The sequence below is a fragment of the Pezoporus occidentalis genome, unplaced genomic scaffold, assembly GCF_034315485.1.
Source record: "Pezoporus occidentalis ecotype Australia unplaced genomic scaffold, CSIRO_AGI_Poc_V1 ctg150, whole genome shotgun sequence".
Taxonomy (NCBI): domain Eukaryota; kingdom Metazoa; phylum Chordata; class Aves; order Psittaciformes; family Psittacidae; genus Pezoporus; species Pezoporus occidentalis.
In genome coordinates this window covers 754,491-768,581 of record NW_026913317.1, presented here as the reverse complement: position 1 = coordinate 768,581, position 14,091 = coordinate 754,491, and the positions used below count along the sequence as shown (strand labels likewise).

General features: G+C 35.8%; 1 protein-coding gene and 2 long non-coding RNA genes across 6 annotated transcripts in view; 1 reads left to right on the top strand and 2 right to left on the bottom strand.

Moving 5' to 3' along the window:
• KCNH7 (potassium voltage-gated channel subfamily H member 7) overlaps positions 1–14,091 on the bottom strand; it is a 244,992-nt gene that overhangs the window by 188,795 nt on the left and 42,106 nt on the right. The gene's annotated exons all lie outside the window — the stretch shown is intronic.
• LOC134159760 (uncharacterized) lies at positions 2,841–3,498 on the bottom strand. The gene is made up of 2 exons (XR_009963289.1): positions 3,248–3,498; positions 2,841–3,199 (listed from the first exon to the last, which is right to left on the bottom strand). It is a non-coding gene; the product is annotated as an uncharacterized LOC134159760 (long non-coding RNA).
• On the top strand, positions 8,702–11,147 carry LOC134159759 (uncharacterized). Its single transcript, XR_009963288.1, has 2 exons — positions 8,702–8,782; positions 9,884–11,147. It is a non-coding gene; the product is annotated as an uncharacterized LOC134159759 (long non-coding RNA).

The following is a 14,091-nucleotide window of genomic DNA, read 5'->3' as shown; positions in this document are numbered from 1 at the left end:
GATGAAGTCACGTCAGTAAATCCACAGTGACTCAGTAACTGTGCAAGAGCTTCAAACTGAGATAATCTGCTTATCACTAGCTTTGTTCATTGGTAATATGTTTACATACATATGGTGGTAAGAACCCAAAGGACTTGATATCAGCAGGTATATGGTGATAAGATTACAAAGGATTTAGAGACTACTTCATTGAGGCTGGCAAAACTTGATTTTTACCAATGCTACCACTAACTTTTATAACTTAAATTTTGTTTTTCCTTGCAGTTAAATGGAATTTTGAAAAACAAACCTAAACTTGTAGTAAGCTTTTTTCTTACAAATGCTGACTGGAAAACATTTGAGTTTAGTTTTTGTTTTGGTTTGGTTTTGGCTTTTTTTTAACATTGCGATTTAGTATTGAGAACCTATGGCTCAGGCTGACCTTCTGCAACTTTTAATAAAGCCAGCAAAAAGGCCTTGGAAGTATGGAAGCTGTTGAAAAGCCAAGTGATTTATAACAAAAACAGTTGGGCTCAGTAAGCAGGAAAGGTCAAGCTGCCAAAAATCTAGACTCAGTAAAGCTGCTACAATGTAAGACTGTATTATCAGGAGGAAAACAAAAATCCAATGGAGGTGTTCTTGGGAAAAATGTAGTTCAGTTAGTGAAGAAAATAGCGTAGGTATCCTGCAAGGTTCTTATATCAGGAAGATCCCTGTGGAGGGCTCTTTTATGTAGAGTAAGAGATGGAAAGCTGTTGGTGCTTCTGAAAGAAAATGTGGGTGAAGGTTTTGAGCAAGATGAAAAATGAAGCAAGACAAAATCATTGCAGAACAACTAGTAACAGGAGTTAAGATATTCACGAGCACTGAATACCATATACAGGGCTTTCTTTCGGTTAGGCAAGGCAGAAATCGGGAACCTTGGTTTCCCGTCTGTAAAGTGAGTATTTTCACTAATGTGGGAACAGGTACTGGGAGCAAGGGGAAGCTGAAAATAATCCCTTTCAGATCCCTAAAGGATCTAATGGTCAAAAATGGTCTTTGTTATATGAACAGTGAAGACCTTGATTCTTCTGATTAATTCTTTTGCTTTACTCATGTAAAATAGCAATTAATTGTGGAGGAATCGGTAGGATTATACAAATCAAGGAGAATATGAGCTTCCAACTGTGGTCTTGTAGGTTTATAGAAATTGCAGGAAGAGCAACAAGTTAGATGTTATAAATGGGTTATTGAGTTTGTTTCCGTTGTAGTAACTTTACAAGCAGATTTGAGATAATTTCTGTAGAATACTTGTCTTGTTTGTGAATTGGTTTTGTGGTTTTAAATTGAATATATCTTTATTAAAGTTAAACTTTTCCTTCTGCATTTCACTCAAAGTTTACCACAAATAACTTTCTGTTCAGTAAAAAAAGTCACATATTTCCTAACCTTTACAGGAGTTACAAAGTGAACTCCTTTCTGTACTTGTGAAGCCATCACCCTTAAGAGTTAAGTTTTCTAAAATATACCATGGATTTTTAATTCACTGAATTATGGAATATCATGGTAATTCTCTTAAAAGGATTACACCTTCAATAGGAGAACTGGAGTGTAACATATGACAACCTCAAGTTCACAATTACGCTGTATCAGACTTGCTGCAAAGATGGTCAAACTATTCCTTTTTATGATAGAAAATAAGTTCTCAAAAATAGAGTAAGAAACTGTGTTCATGTCACTGGTATTTGTACTTGAAGCCCCCAGTGGAAAACTTCAGCCTTCTGTAATATAACTGTCAATAGACTTGCCTTTGACATTTCTTATATACTTTTTTCTTGGGGGTTTCTTTGCTTGATTTAAAAGTTTGCTATTTCACATTTCTGTATAAACTAGGTAAAAAACTGTAGGTCAAACAGGGTAGAAAGTCACTCCATTCTTTAAACATACAAGGATGCAAGAATATATGCTTTCACTGGAACAATATTGCTGCCTTATGTAAGGAAAAAAATTATGTGCTCAAGTGCTTTGAATATGTTTTTAGATTTGAGATCTGAAAAAATTGCGCTGTTAAGAAAATGCACCAGAAAGTCTAGGATAATAACATAAATCAGGAAAATATATGAGAAAATAGGCTGTTCATCTTCCTTGGTTATTTAAACAATGGTATGTTCCTGCATTTGCAGTAATGCTAACAATCCAGTCAAATATTTGAGTCAAACACATCAGACCTTGCAGAAACAAACTATGATTTGTGGACTGTATTCTAACTACATCTGACCTTTCCTAGCCTGACTGTGTACTCATTTGTCCTAGCATCTGAACAGCATTTCATTGTTTCAAGCTGTCTTGCAGATAGTGATTTTTATGCCTTTGAAACATGTCTGTGTTCCTATTCAATTTTATTTTAAAAAATGCTACCAGTGGGTAAGTAGTGTCATGTGCTTTAAATACAAAATACTGTGCTATTATTGGATGGAAATGTTAACACAGGCCTTTACAGTACTGAAATTAGGCTCTTAAGAATGAGTTTGAACATGTGCTATAAACTTACACATGCAATTGCAGTACATTTAGTTAGCAGTAGTTGTTTTCAGTGCCTTCTGTGTCTCACTAAATGTATTTTGCTCACTCCAAGATCAATGGGAAACTGTGCTAAGGATATAATAAATTACTGAAGCTTATTCTGCAATGTTCGATGTTGCGATACATCCTAATTCTAGACAAACTATAGCTCGAGTACATGCCAGAAATCAAGATTTTTCTGAAGCACACATCACGAAGGCAACTGATGAGAACTGGCTCTACCTCAGCCTCCAAGTTAAACTAAATTACACCAGTTTAAAGTTATCAGCATTTGTTCCCCTTTTTTTCCTAGCAAAGTGTTTAATGTGAAAACACTCTCTCCATTTCAAAGTATAGATAAAAAGCCTCTTAAAAAATATAAAAAAATCCAAGTTTCTCTATTTCTCTAATAGAGAAAAGGGAAGGGAAATGTGGTTTAGACCCAGCTGGTAACTCAGCACCATGCAGCCGCTTGCTCACACCCTCCCTCCCCTCCTCTGGGTGGAGAGAATTGAAAGAATGTAAATCCCATTGGTTGAGATAAGAACAGTCCAGTAACTAAAACAGAGTAAAATATAGTGATAGTAGAAAGAATACCAATAATTATAATAGGAAACAATAAGAGAAAAAAATGAAAGCTCAGAAAATATAAGTGATGCACAATACAATCGTATTTCTGAGCTCACAATAAGTGATGCACAATGCAATCTATTTCTGAGCTCACCACCTGCTGACTGATGCCCAGTCCAATCCGAGCAGTGATCTGCCCTTCTGGGTAACTCTCCCCAGTTTATATACTGGGCATGATGTACTGTGGTATGGAATACCCCTTTGGCTAGTTTGGGTGAGGTGTCCTGTCTCTGCTTCCTCCTGGCTTCTTGTGCCCCTCCTCACTGGCAGAGCATGAGAGTGAAAAGTCTTTGATCAGGGTAAGCATTACATAGCAACAACTAAAACATTGGTGTGTTATCAGCATTGTTCAGACTAAAGTTGAAAACACAGCACTGCACCAGCTACTAGGAAGGAGAAAAATTAACTTACAGCTGAAACCAGTACAGGAAAATAAACAAAAGAAAGAAGGAAAGTATCCCTTAATTTGTAAAAATGTCAGTGTTATTTTGTAATATTTTAGATTTTACTTTCTTTCCTCTGAGAACAATAGTGATCTTCCCTCCAGGGGCTGGTACAGATGTAGAATTAGAGCTGTCCAGTACTGCAGGAACAAAGTCATTCTATGTTAAGAAGATTAAGCAATGCACTAGTGCTATGTACCTAAGAGTAGCAGATCACCTTTCTTTAACTGTCATACAATTTTAAGGGCCAGGGAGGGTTCATAATCCTCACTGATCTTTTGTCCTTGTTCTGAGACAAGCTCCAAATACTTACTACAGACACAATACAGTTTATTTTGTTTTCCCTGGGGATTGCTGTTCATTGGATAATTGTCACGTTAACAAGCTGAATGATCTAGACTGTTAGACAAGCACATCCTTTTCATCACCAGCTTCCCAAAAGCCACTTGAACTAACAACTAATCTTTGAGCCAGTCTTCCCTCTGCCCCATGATGCTCACATAATCCTACTTGGAATTTTCCAACAAAGCCCTTTTAAAATTGCTTAAGGATGCCTTTATCTCTAGAATAACTAATATAATGTGCAGTGAAAGCAGTATTTTGGCAGATATTACTACAATAATGAAATATATTATCCATGCAAATTTATTATGTAATCTTAATACATGTATTTGTTGCTTTTCAATTAACATTTATATCTCTCTGCTACCTCTTAGAGCCATATTGTACATTTAGATCTGGTTTCAATGGAGCCAAACATATATACTGTAAAAATAACATGCTGGCATACAGTTGCATTCCTGTTGTATTTGATGAGAAAATGTAGTCATAAAGTCTGTTTTTTATTTAAAACAAGATTTCACACATCACTGAAATTTTAAGTTTTAAGAAAAAAACATACTAATTTGCATTGAATATCAAGAAGTACTCAACTGTGGAGGTAGTTTTTTTTTTATCGAGCAAAACTTTGAACACTTTCTCAATTAATCAACCTCATAATAAGGAAACTCAAAGTACTATTTGCTGAAAAATAACAATTCCTACTTTGCTTTGGGTCATCTCTTCATTTGTAAGACTGAAGTTGCATAACAGGACAATGATAACTGCTCATCCCTGGATCAAAGAGAAATCAGGCCAACTGAATTTAACCCCTTCCTCCCCTCCACCATCCTGCCTGCAGCCCTCCATAAAGTTTCTGTTCCAATAGACAAGAAATGTGGCTATAGGTTATATGCTTTAGTATTCCTGAATACCTGAAACTTTCTGCTGAATTTCATATTTAACAAAGATTTCATAGATAACAGCTTTCTTATTTCCAATGTGTAGATGCTCCCTTAGGGGATTTTACAGTTTATACAGATCATGTTTGTTTATGAGAATATTTCATTAGTCTTAATTCTTTCTGGTATAACTTTCTGTTTCCAACATCCAGTATATTTTTTCACTTTTTATTCTAATTGCTTTTCACAACCCTCATGCTCTAGGATGTTCCTTTCCCACCACTTTATTTCAGCAGGGCCCATACCTAGAAGTGTTCTTTGACACCTGCTAGATCACAGAATTAACAGCTTTTGGAATGAATTTCCCATTACTTAAGAAATCTAAACCAAGATAAAGCAAACAGCCAGTAAGTGTGTGGAGTGACACCCACATCAGCAAGGTCTGGACTTGAGAACTTTGAAAATCCTTTCAAACTGTGACTTTTTATTTGGTTAATTTTTGAATGACTGAGCCACTGGAGCAGGGTTGTAGAAAAGAGGAAGAGTTCACTTTTCTGTTATATCTGTTCTATTTTTTTTTTCTGGGTATGAAACTAGGAGGTAAGCCTCGCTATTTTTCAAAACAGCTTTGATGTTTTGCTCAGTAAACATCTGTCCTTAGATGTCACTTATCTGTCTATCAGAAAAGATTGAAATACAAAATATTTAGCTCAGCTGTATTGTACAGGACATTAAATAAGTTTATCATGCAACAAAAATTACAACTTAATCCCCATTCAAAAATCACTTCTTCTGGTATTTATTTTATACATGCCCAAGAATACTCTGAGGTAGCTGTTTTGTGGGATTTTTTTTTTTTTTTCCTCTAGTTGGCCTGACATTTGCAAAAAACTAAAAGTGGGTCTGTTCCTGTACCTGTAAAAGTTAACAAGGGTTTTGTCGCTCTCACTGAAGTGTGCAGTTGTAAGCTAAGGTGTAGGAGAAAAAAAAAGATGTGACATTCATTATTATATCTGGAACGCGAAAATATGTTTCTATGATTCTATGAATATTCATTTTAAAATTATCTCCTATGAGTAATGGGAAAAGTACATTTAAAATTTAGGCCTTCTTACTGGGGCACTTTATATTGGTTTCTTTTTTTCACACTGGCCACTTGTTCCTAATAAGGTGCCATGTGGATAACTAAGTAGTAAATAACCATGTTAATCTTTGAATTGTCTGACTTAATGGACCAGATTTTGATTCTGCTATCTAGAGGTATTTTAACTTCCATAAGAAATGAAGGCTGGAAGTAGTATGCTTCAGATAAATGACACATTGATGAATCTTTCTAAATTATTCAGTTTTTCTTAACTACTTGTTCCTTTACTAAAGCAGGTACAATACTTGTATATTAAGTTTTTTAATGTTAATAGCACAGGTGACATGTTTTAGAGCTAGGAGAAGCTGACAGAAGGTTCCTATTTGCAAGTATGAATTCAAAACCTGAATTGGACGGCTCAGTCATCATACTGTACCTCTGGGTTTGAGTTTTTTCAGTTGTTAACTAAAATACATTTGTGTGTAGCAATGCTCCAAGAATAGCTAGCCCTTAGGAATTCCCACATATGTCTCAAATGTGGAATATTTATGCAATGATTCAGCAGGTTTCCATTCATCAACATTCACTACTGGTTATTCATTACTTGCCTGTTTTCAAAGTTGCAGCCATTAAGTCACACAGCTAAGAGCTATGCCATTTAAGAGACTGACCATTTACATCAAGGCTGAATAATAAATAATGAAAACCAACTGAAATTCATATATAAACAAGAAACATTTAAATAAAATAAAATGCACATAGAAAAAAATGCCTAAAACTTGTGAAATCACTTGTCATTGGGAGTTTATTCTAGAAAACACATTTATTGTCTTAGGGAGGGAAGTATGTATGCAAATCATTTGGAAACTCAAGAGGTGCATGTATAAGTACATAGGAAAATTACCAAATCTCACAAATTCTGATTAATGTCCAATTAAGTGGAAACTTGGCTAAGCTGTCATTTGATCCTAGCATCCAAAGGCTGAAGAAGGGGAAATAAGACCTCATTATGATAGATTCTGTCCACATGAAGCTTTTTTATCTGCAATAGAACATTAGAATTCACACAACCTCAAAGCCATTGAAAATGACACTAATTTTCAAATTAATTACAGGGGAGAAGTTTGATTATATGCATAAAGTTCCCTTAACTAGTCAGAGTAGAAGTTAAAATGCCTTATGGTTAATAATACATGAATAATCCAACTTTAGTCATTAATGATTTGAAAGGTCCACTTCAATTTGCAGATGGTACCAGGCTGGTAGGGGTTGCAGAATGCCAGGATTAGAACTGAAAAATAACCTGTCAAAATTAGGTAAAATGGTCTGACAAAATAAGGTGCAGTTCAGCAGAGACAAGTGCAGAGACCTATACCCAAGTAGGGTTGAGCAGCTGTTGAAAGAGTGACTACTGAGCATTGCACAGTAAGCAGGAGCATCATTGTAAAACGTGGAGATCTGACTACCCTGTGAAGGGCTTTTAGGGTGTCTCTTGCAATGTTGTGCATCTGCTGTGGGAAGCAGTGTTCAAATTCAGGTACTTCAAGAAAGATATGGATCAGCTGAAGATAGCTGAGTTGAGACAGGTTAAAGATAATTAGCGTGGACAAGTATGACTTCTGAAGAAATAGCGAATGGAGTTTGTTAATGTAGAGAACTAATTAATTGTTTACATATGTGAACTATGATGAAACAACAAAAAGGAATAAACTGGTCCTTATGTCCAAAAAGACAAGAATTAATAGATAGAATCTGCAGTTTGGAAGATTTAGCTTTGTTTTGGGAAAAGTTTTTAAAGATGAACATAACTATATGAGGGAAAGACAGCAGAGGGAACTCATGAGATCGCTATTTTTTCTCTGAATCGCATTCTGTTGTATTTATTCACATTTAAAAGGCAAGTGAAATAATAATGAAAATAAAGCATAAATGCAGAAAACATCTACTTGGAATCATATTGGATTATTGAAATGATTCAAAGAAAGGTAAATAAGATGGAAAATGCAGCCTGAGGCCACTTTAAAATCGGGTTTGTGGTTTGCTGTGTAACTTCTCAGGTTTGTCTGTACTATGTAGATACAGAACTGAATGCTAGAATAAAGACTGACTATTAACAAGAGGGTAAGGGAGTTCAGATGGCATCTGCTGTAATTGTTAAGATTTTTACTTGAACTCAGGGATGTGTATAGGCTGCGAATGAGAAGAAATAGAAACCTTTCAGTGACCCAAGACTATGATTTTTGAAGGAATCCTTTAGGACACTTTGACTATGCATGGGTCCAGATAGTTACAGGCAGAATAGCATTCCTACATGTTTGAGTGTCGGTATAAGGCACCTAGGTGCTGTTTGACTTCTGTATTATGAGAATTTTTGTATTATATCAAATGTTCTGAGTTATTTAATTTTCCCCTTGTGTGCACTGAGATTTTTTTTTTTTAAATTGGGTAAGCTTAAAGGCTGTGATTCAAGGGTTAAGGCTCCCTTGAGACAGCATTTCAAAAGCTGATATTTTTAAATACAATGGAAAAAATCAGTTTGAAGAAGAAAAATATTTGAGATAAAAAAATGTATGGATTGTGCTAACTCACAATGATGTAAGCACCTGATTTTCACTTTGAAGTTTTTCCCTCAGTAATGGTCTGCAATATGACCTGAGTACTCAGGTAGCAAACACAAAGGGAAAAAGACACAAAAAATTGCATTTGTCACCTAGCTAGACTATTAACAATTTTTTTCTGTGTTTTTTTTTTTTTTTTACTTGGAGAGGGGGGAAAAAAAATCAATGCATGTTCTGAGTATTATGGATGCCAACTGGGTTTCATACATGCTCAAGAGATTGTCCTTTTTCTCTTCAGATGTCTTAAAACAAAATCCCAAACTGGTAGGTTCACTGAGTGTAAGGAAAAGAGGATCAAACTTCTTAGCTGTGTAGGACTGTGGGTCTTGAGGGCATAATAGAAGAGGAACAATGTCAGAAAAGAATAGGCAGTCTGCAATATTGAGTCATATATATGTGTGTGTGTATATATATATATCTACTATGGGCAGTTCAAGATGAGTATTTTGGCTAAGTAGCTGCAGCTTTTATTGATGGAATAGCTTAGCTGCTACTCCCTGAGTAAACAGAAGGGTAAGAGCAGACTGACTTGGACTGAAAATAGCATCTGATATGAGGTATATGGCACATGGTTATCTGTTCAAAATGGAGTGTGTGGTGTGAACCTATAATCGCCCAAAATCCCCTTTCTATTATAGTATTAAGTAAGCTTTTATGGAACTTTCATTGGAAATCTAGCAAATACTTCCATTTTGTTGTTTACAAAGAGAAATTAGTATTTGAGCAGGTGAGAAATAATAATCTGTTTTAATGAATGCAACTTCAGTTATTTATTTTAGAACCTACAAATGAATAATTTTAGGTATCCATAGGGTTTGGGGGCAAGTAAAAAATGCAAATGTATACCTGTGAGAAGATAATCTAGAGGGCATCCATTACCTCAAGCAAAGGTGAGCTCATAACACGCTTTGTAGTGGTCATTCCATAGATAACTACAGTTTGGCTTTAAGTTCTAGATTAGTGTCCTATGGAGTATGAGTATGTCTTCTTCCTGTTCTGCGCATTTTCTTCCCAATGTGACAGGCCATAGTGTCCTTTCAGAAACAAGTCAAGGAATAGTGGCCAACTGGCAGAAATCTACCCTTTTCTGTTCTTGCCCAGGCTCACAGAACTGAAGGGTGATGTTAGAAATAAACATATGTTGCTGAAATTGGAAAGAACAATCTACTTCTCTCTAATGTATCCAATTCCTATGGAGTAATGGTCCTTCGCACTTCTTCTATAAATATACTCTATGTTGAAAGCACTGTCCAGCTTTAAATTATGGAATACAGCTCCCTCATCTGTCCAACTCAGTTAATTAAAATATGTCAAAGGCCAAAGTAGTTTACAATCAGTGGTATATATTCCTTTTTTTCCCCAAAGGCTTTGTCTGCTTGAAGACCTATTTCTAATGTACACTGACAGAATAATCTAATTTCTGTGATGCTTATCAGGTATTCTGAAATTTTCTGCAAGATATTCATAATGATGGGACTAAAGCTGATAATCACAGAACAGAAATTGGACTAAATGAAAGATCTTTTGTTTGACATTTTGAAAAACCAAGAAACTTGGAAATCAGTGCATTACTTGTCCTGTTTCATATAGTTCTTTCTTATTGCATCTTTGTTTCTTTTTATTTGCTTCTGAGTGGTACCTGCTGAACTGGTGGAGCTTGGAAGCCTTGACCCTCTGTAGAAGAATTCTAATGTAAATAGCTGCAGTATAGACTTGCATACAAATGTTGTATAACTTGGTCCTGCTCTGTTTATCCATAATACCCATTTCACTGCTTGGTGTATGATTAAAAATCGTCAACAACCATGCTACTATGATACATGCGCTGATGTGTATATTGCTGACTTGAATGCCCACTGTCAACATAACCTTGCAGGCCACTAAATGTTATTTTGCTGTAATCTATGTTACTACTCTACTATTTATGATTTTTGATTAGAAACCAAAATGACTTTATGATGTTTTTATTGAAATATAAATACTGAGAATGTTGGTCTCCACCCATTAATCTCTATTTAGCACATTGTAAAATATAACATAGTGAATATATATCATCAATATTCTTTTCATTTACTGAGATATTCCTGACTGCTAAACTTAATGCTATCATTTCAGTTTTTGTCAGTGTCGCATACTTGGCTCCTGAACAAGTAGTTCTGTGAAAAATTTTAGCTATATGCCACCCAACAAAACCAAACCATTAGTCAGCATCATGCTAAAGCATACTGATAGCAAACTTAATTTCCTTAGCATTGACATTTGGGGTGAGGGGAGGCAGCAGGGAATCTTATGTTGCATGCTATATCATAACAATATCAGAAGAGACTTCCATACTGAAAAATCAGTAAGACATTTTGATAGAAGAGTTTAAACTTTCTGAAATAAGGAATAGTGTGCCCATTACATGAACTGTTTGCACTGTTCATGTATTAAAACTACATGTTCTGCAGTTGTTTTGTGTCTAACTGAAGTAGTACATGAGAGATAATGAGATACATTGATATACCAAATAATGACATTTGGATAACCTAGTGCTCCCAAAACTGCTTATTCAGTTATCATGAGTGCTGTGATTTTGAGTGCTGTCATTGCCACTGTAAGCTCTCTTTGAATACAACTATGACTTAAATGTTGAGTGTCAGTTTGGCCCTTTGTATTTTACCTGTGGGCAAATCAAAAGCAGAAACACAGTTTTTTTCTTTGCTTACATTACTAGAGAAATAAAAGCATCAACTGCCTACACAGCTAGGGTATGATGAATGGTGACAATAATAAACCCAATCTCCTTTCCCTCTGTCTCACTGATGAAGAAAAAACCTGGAATAGCGATATGAAGTTTGAGAGGGGCATTTCTGACCTAGATACGAAGCTACAGAGCTGTATATAGTTTACAGTGATCAATATATTATGCTGATTGGTGTTAAAGTTTAACTGGCTAAACATGAAATTCGCCTTGTGCTAGTGGTGGCTGTGTGGGCCTTAGTGTCTCAGATCATGCAGACTCTGAGAGCCCCATATTTCACTTTTTTTTTCATTGAAGTGAAAGGTGGCTTCAATTCTGCAAAACCGTGTTGATGTCTATGGGCTGATTTTGTGGCAAATACTTTTCACTTTGCTTTGTCTCCAGTCTTCCCCCATCCCAAAATAGCCTCTAGAAGATAACATAAGATCTCAGAACTTGAGCCTAAACATGCTGTGACAGGCCATTTGGAGACTCCAGACCACAAATGTAGGAAAGCTGTCTGTTTCTAGCCATTACAAATAGGCATGTCTAGCATATCTGGAAAATGATAGATGAAATTCAGAAAGTTACCTTGGGTGTCCTATTAAGTTAAATTATAACAAGGAATTAAATTTCCAGGGCTTTGGGGTTTGATAGGTCATTACTGTTTCCAAGAGTGAAGGTTCCAACAGCAAGAGATGCAACACTAGGTTATTTGGAGAACACATTAGTGACATGCTAGAATTTTGCATTTTATCTATGTATGCCTGATGTTCCAACAGCAGAGCTGCTGCTTTCCTGCAGGCCATGCTACCTGAATGAATGTGATTAATTAGTTATACCAGACAAAGTACAGTTTCACGACGTTTAACATACGTGAAATGTTGGTATGTGCTATTGAATAATAAGTTTAAATATTGCTTGCTGAACCAGCTTCTGGATAAACTCTTAAAAGCTATCATTGACCAGCAGGAATAAAATTTACTGGGGGAATAGTGAGTTCATACATTCTCAATGCTTTCATAATGTAGTACTGGGGCATAAAGAGGTGTACAGATTTTACCCTTTTATTCTTTCATCCTGCTCCTTTAAATCCTAGTTATGTGATAAATATTCACGCTCTAGTTTGCATAAAACAAAGCACAGTTTCTATCTTTTAGCCGATTACAACATCTGCCCTACAAGGTTTTTCCCTTTTATATACAGGCTTCCCTGAAGATATAAATATGGTCTTTCTAATAAACACACTTAAAATCTTTCCAGAGAGAAAAGCTTCCACAGAGGGATTAGCATGTGTCATTATGAAACTCGCTAAAAATGTTTGATTTACCTTAACAAGAGAAATGGAGCTCACTCTGACTCTGATAGGAACTTAGCACCAAAAGGAACTGCAGAGTATAAATAAGAGCAGAATGTGGCTCCTGATCTCTTCATAGTAATATGCTTTAAAACTAGAAATGTATGAGGCTCTTCCTAATGTAATGAGGCACACTTGTGAGTAATATTCCCAGGAGCCAATAGGAGTGAATGCAAAGTAACCTGTTCTGTCTATCAGCGTATCAAGGGGACATTCTGTCTTTTCAGCTGAGGTGATACTTCATGGTACTTATCAGAGATGTAAAATATGTGAAAGTAAACTGTAAAAAGTACTAGATCATTTAATTTTAAAAATAAATGTTTCCTTGGTACTGTAGTCAGCTACAGTATGACAGCACAAATGTTAGGAAGCTCTACTGAAGCTCAGTTAATCTATCTGATTATGAGACTGTCTGCTGCTTTCCAGTTTTGGATAATACTCATCTCTTACTGGTCTGGGTCAACATACATTACTCTTTTATACTTGACTTTTAGTAAATCCTTGTCCGCGGTCAAACTTCCTGATCCAGCCAAAGCATCATCAAAGCATCTGTGACATGTATGGTTGGCCAGTTACAGAGCATGAGCGGGAGACTGTGGTCCCCTATCCACTGTAGGCTTCATTGTAGGAAGTCTGGGCAAGAAGGTATTAGAATAATAAATAAGAATAAATGACTTAATGGTCTGTTTGGGGGGAAGTGCAATTCAAGGGCTATAGACCCCTAAATTGGGTACAGTTTACAGCACACAAAGTAGTGACACAAAGTTCAAGGTTTTTTCCTTTATGCTGATGCCGTTTCTCTAAATGCACTATATTTCTGTATTTGTTCTGCTTATGTTTGAAATATGTCATTTTTACAGAACTTGCTGATATAGAGTCTAAAGTGAGAAATGCATCTCACTGAAAAGCAAGCTTTGATATCTAGCTAAAGATGCCATCACTGATTTCATGGTCAGAAGGGGTGACTGGTGGATGTGCATTCACAGATCACAAAGCTGAAGCCACACATATGAATCTCATAACTGTTTTTGAGGTATGAGGCTCAGGAGGCTGCATAACTTCAGTACTCTCCCTAACCTTAGTGTTCTCTCTTTAACTTCCATGACCCAGATCTGTTCTGAATTCAAGATTGTGATAGAGAAGGTAATATTCTCTAATTAATAAGGTTATTAAAATCACAGCCTCTTTTGTTTTTTATATATAGGTGTATATGTTATTTACATATGAGGCATACCTACGTACAGAGACAATATTTATCACTTTATTTCTAGGTGAAGCTGTTCTTGGTAGTGTTTGGCTGTATCAGAGATAAAACTATCCAAGAAAATTTTAAGAGTGGCAGCTGAAAGTTGAATGCGAAACACTAGCTCCAATTCTACTCTGCCATTGAACCCTAGTCTAAGTGAAATTTTAGAAGAGTTTTTCAGCCTACAAAGGTTTCTTAGGGACAGGACTGTTGGAAAGCATAAGAATTAATTTTGTCAGATCCTTAAT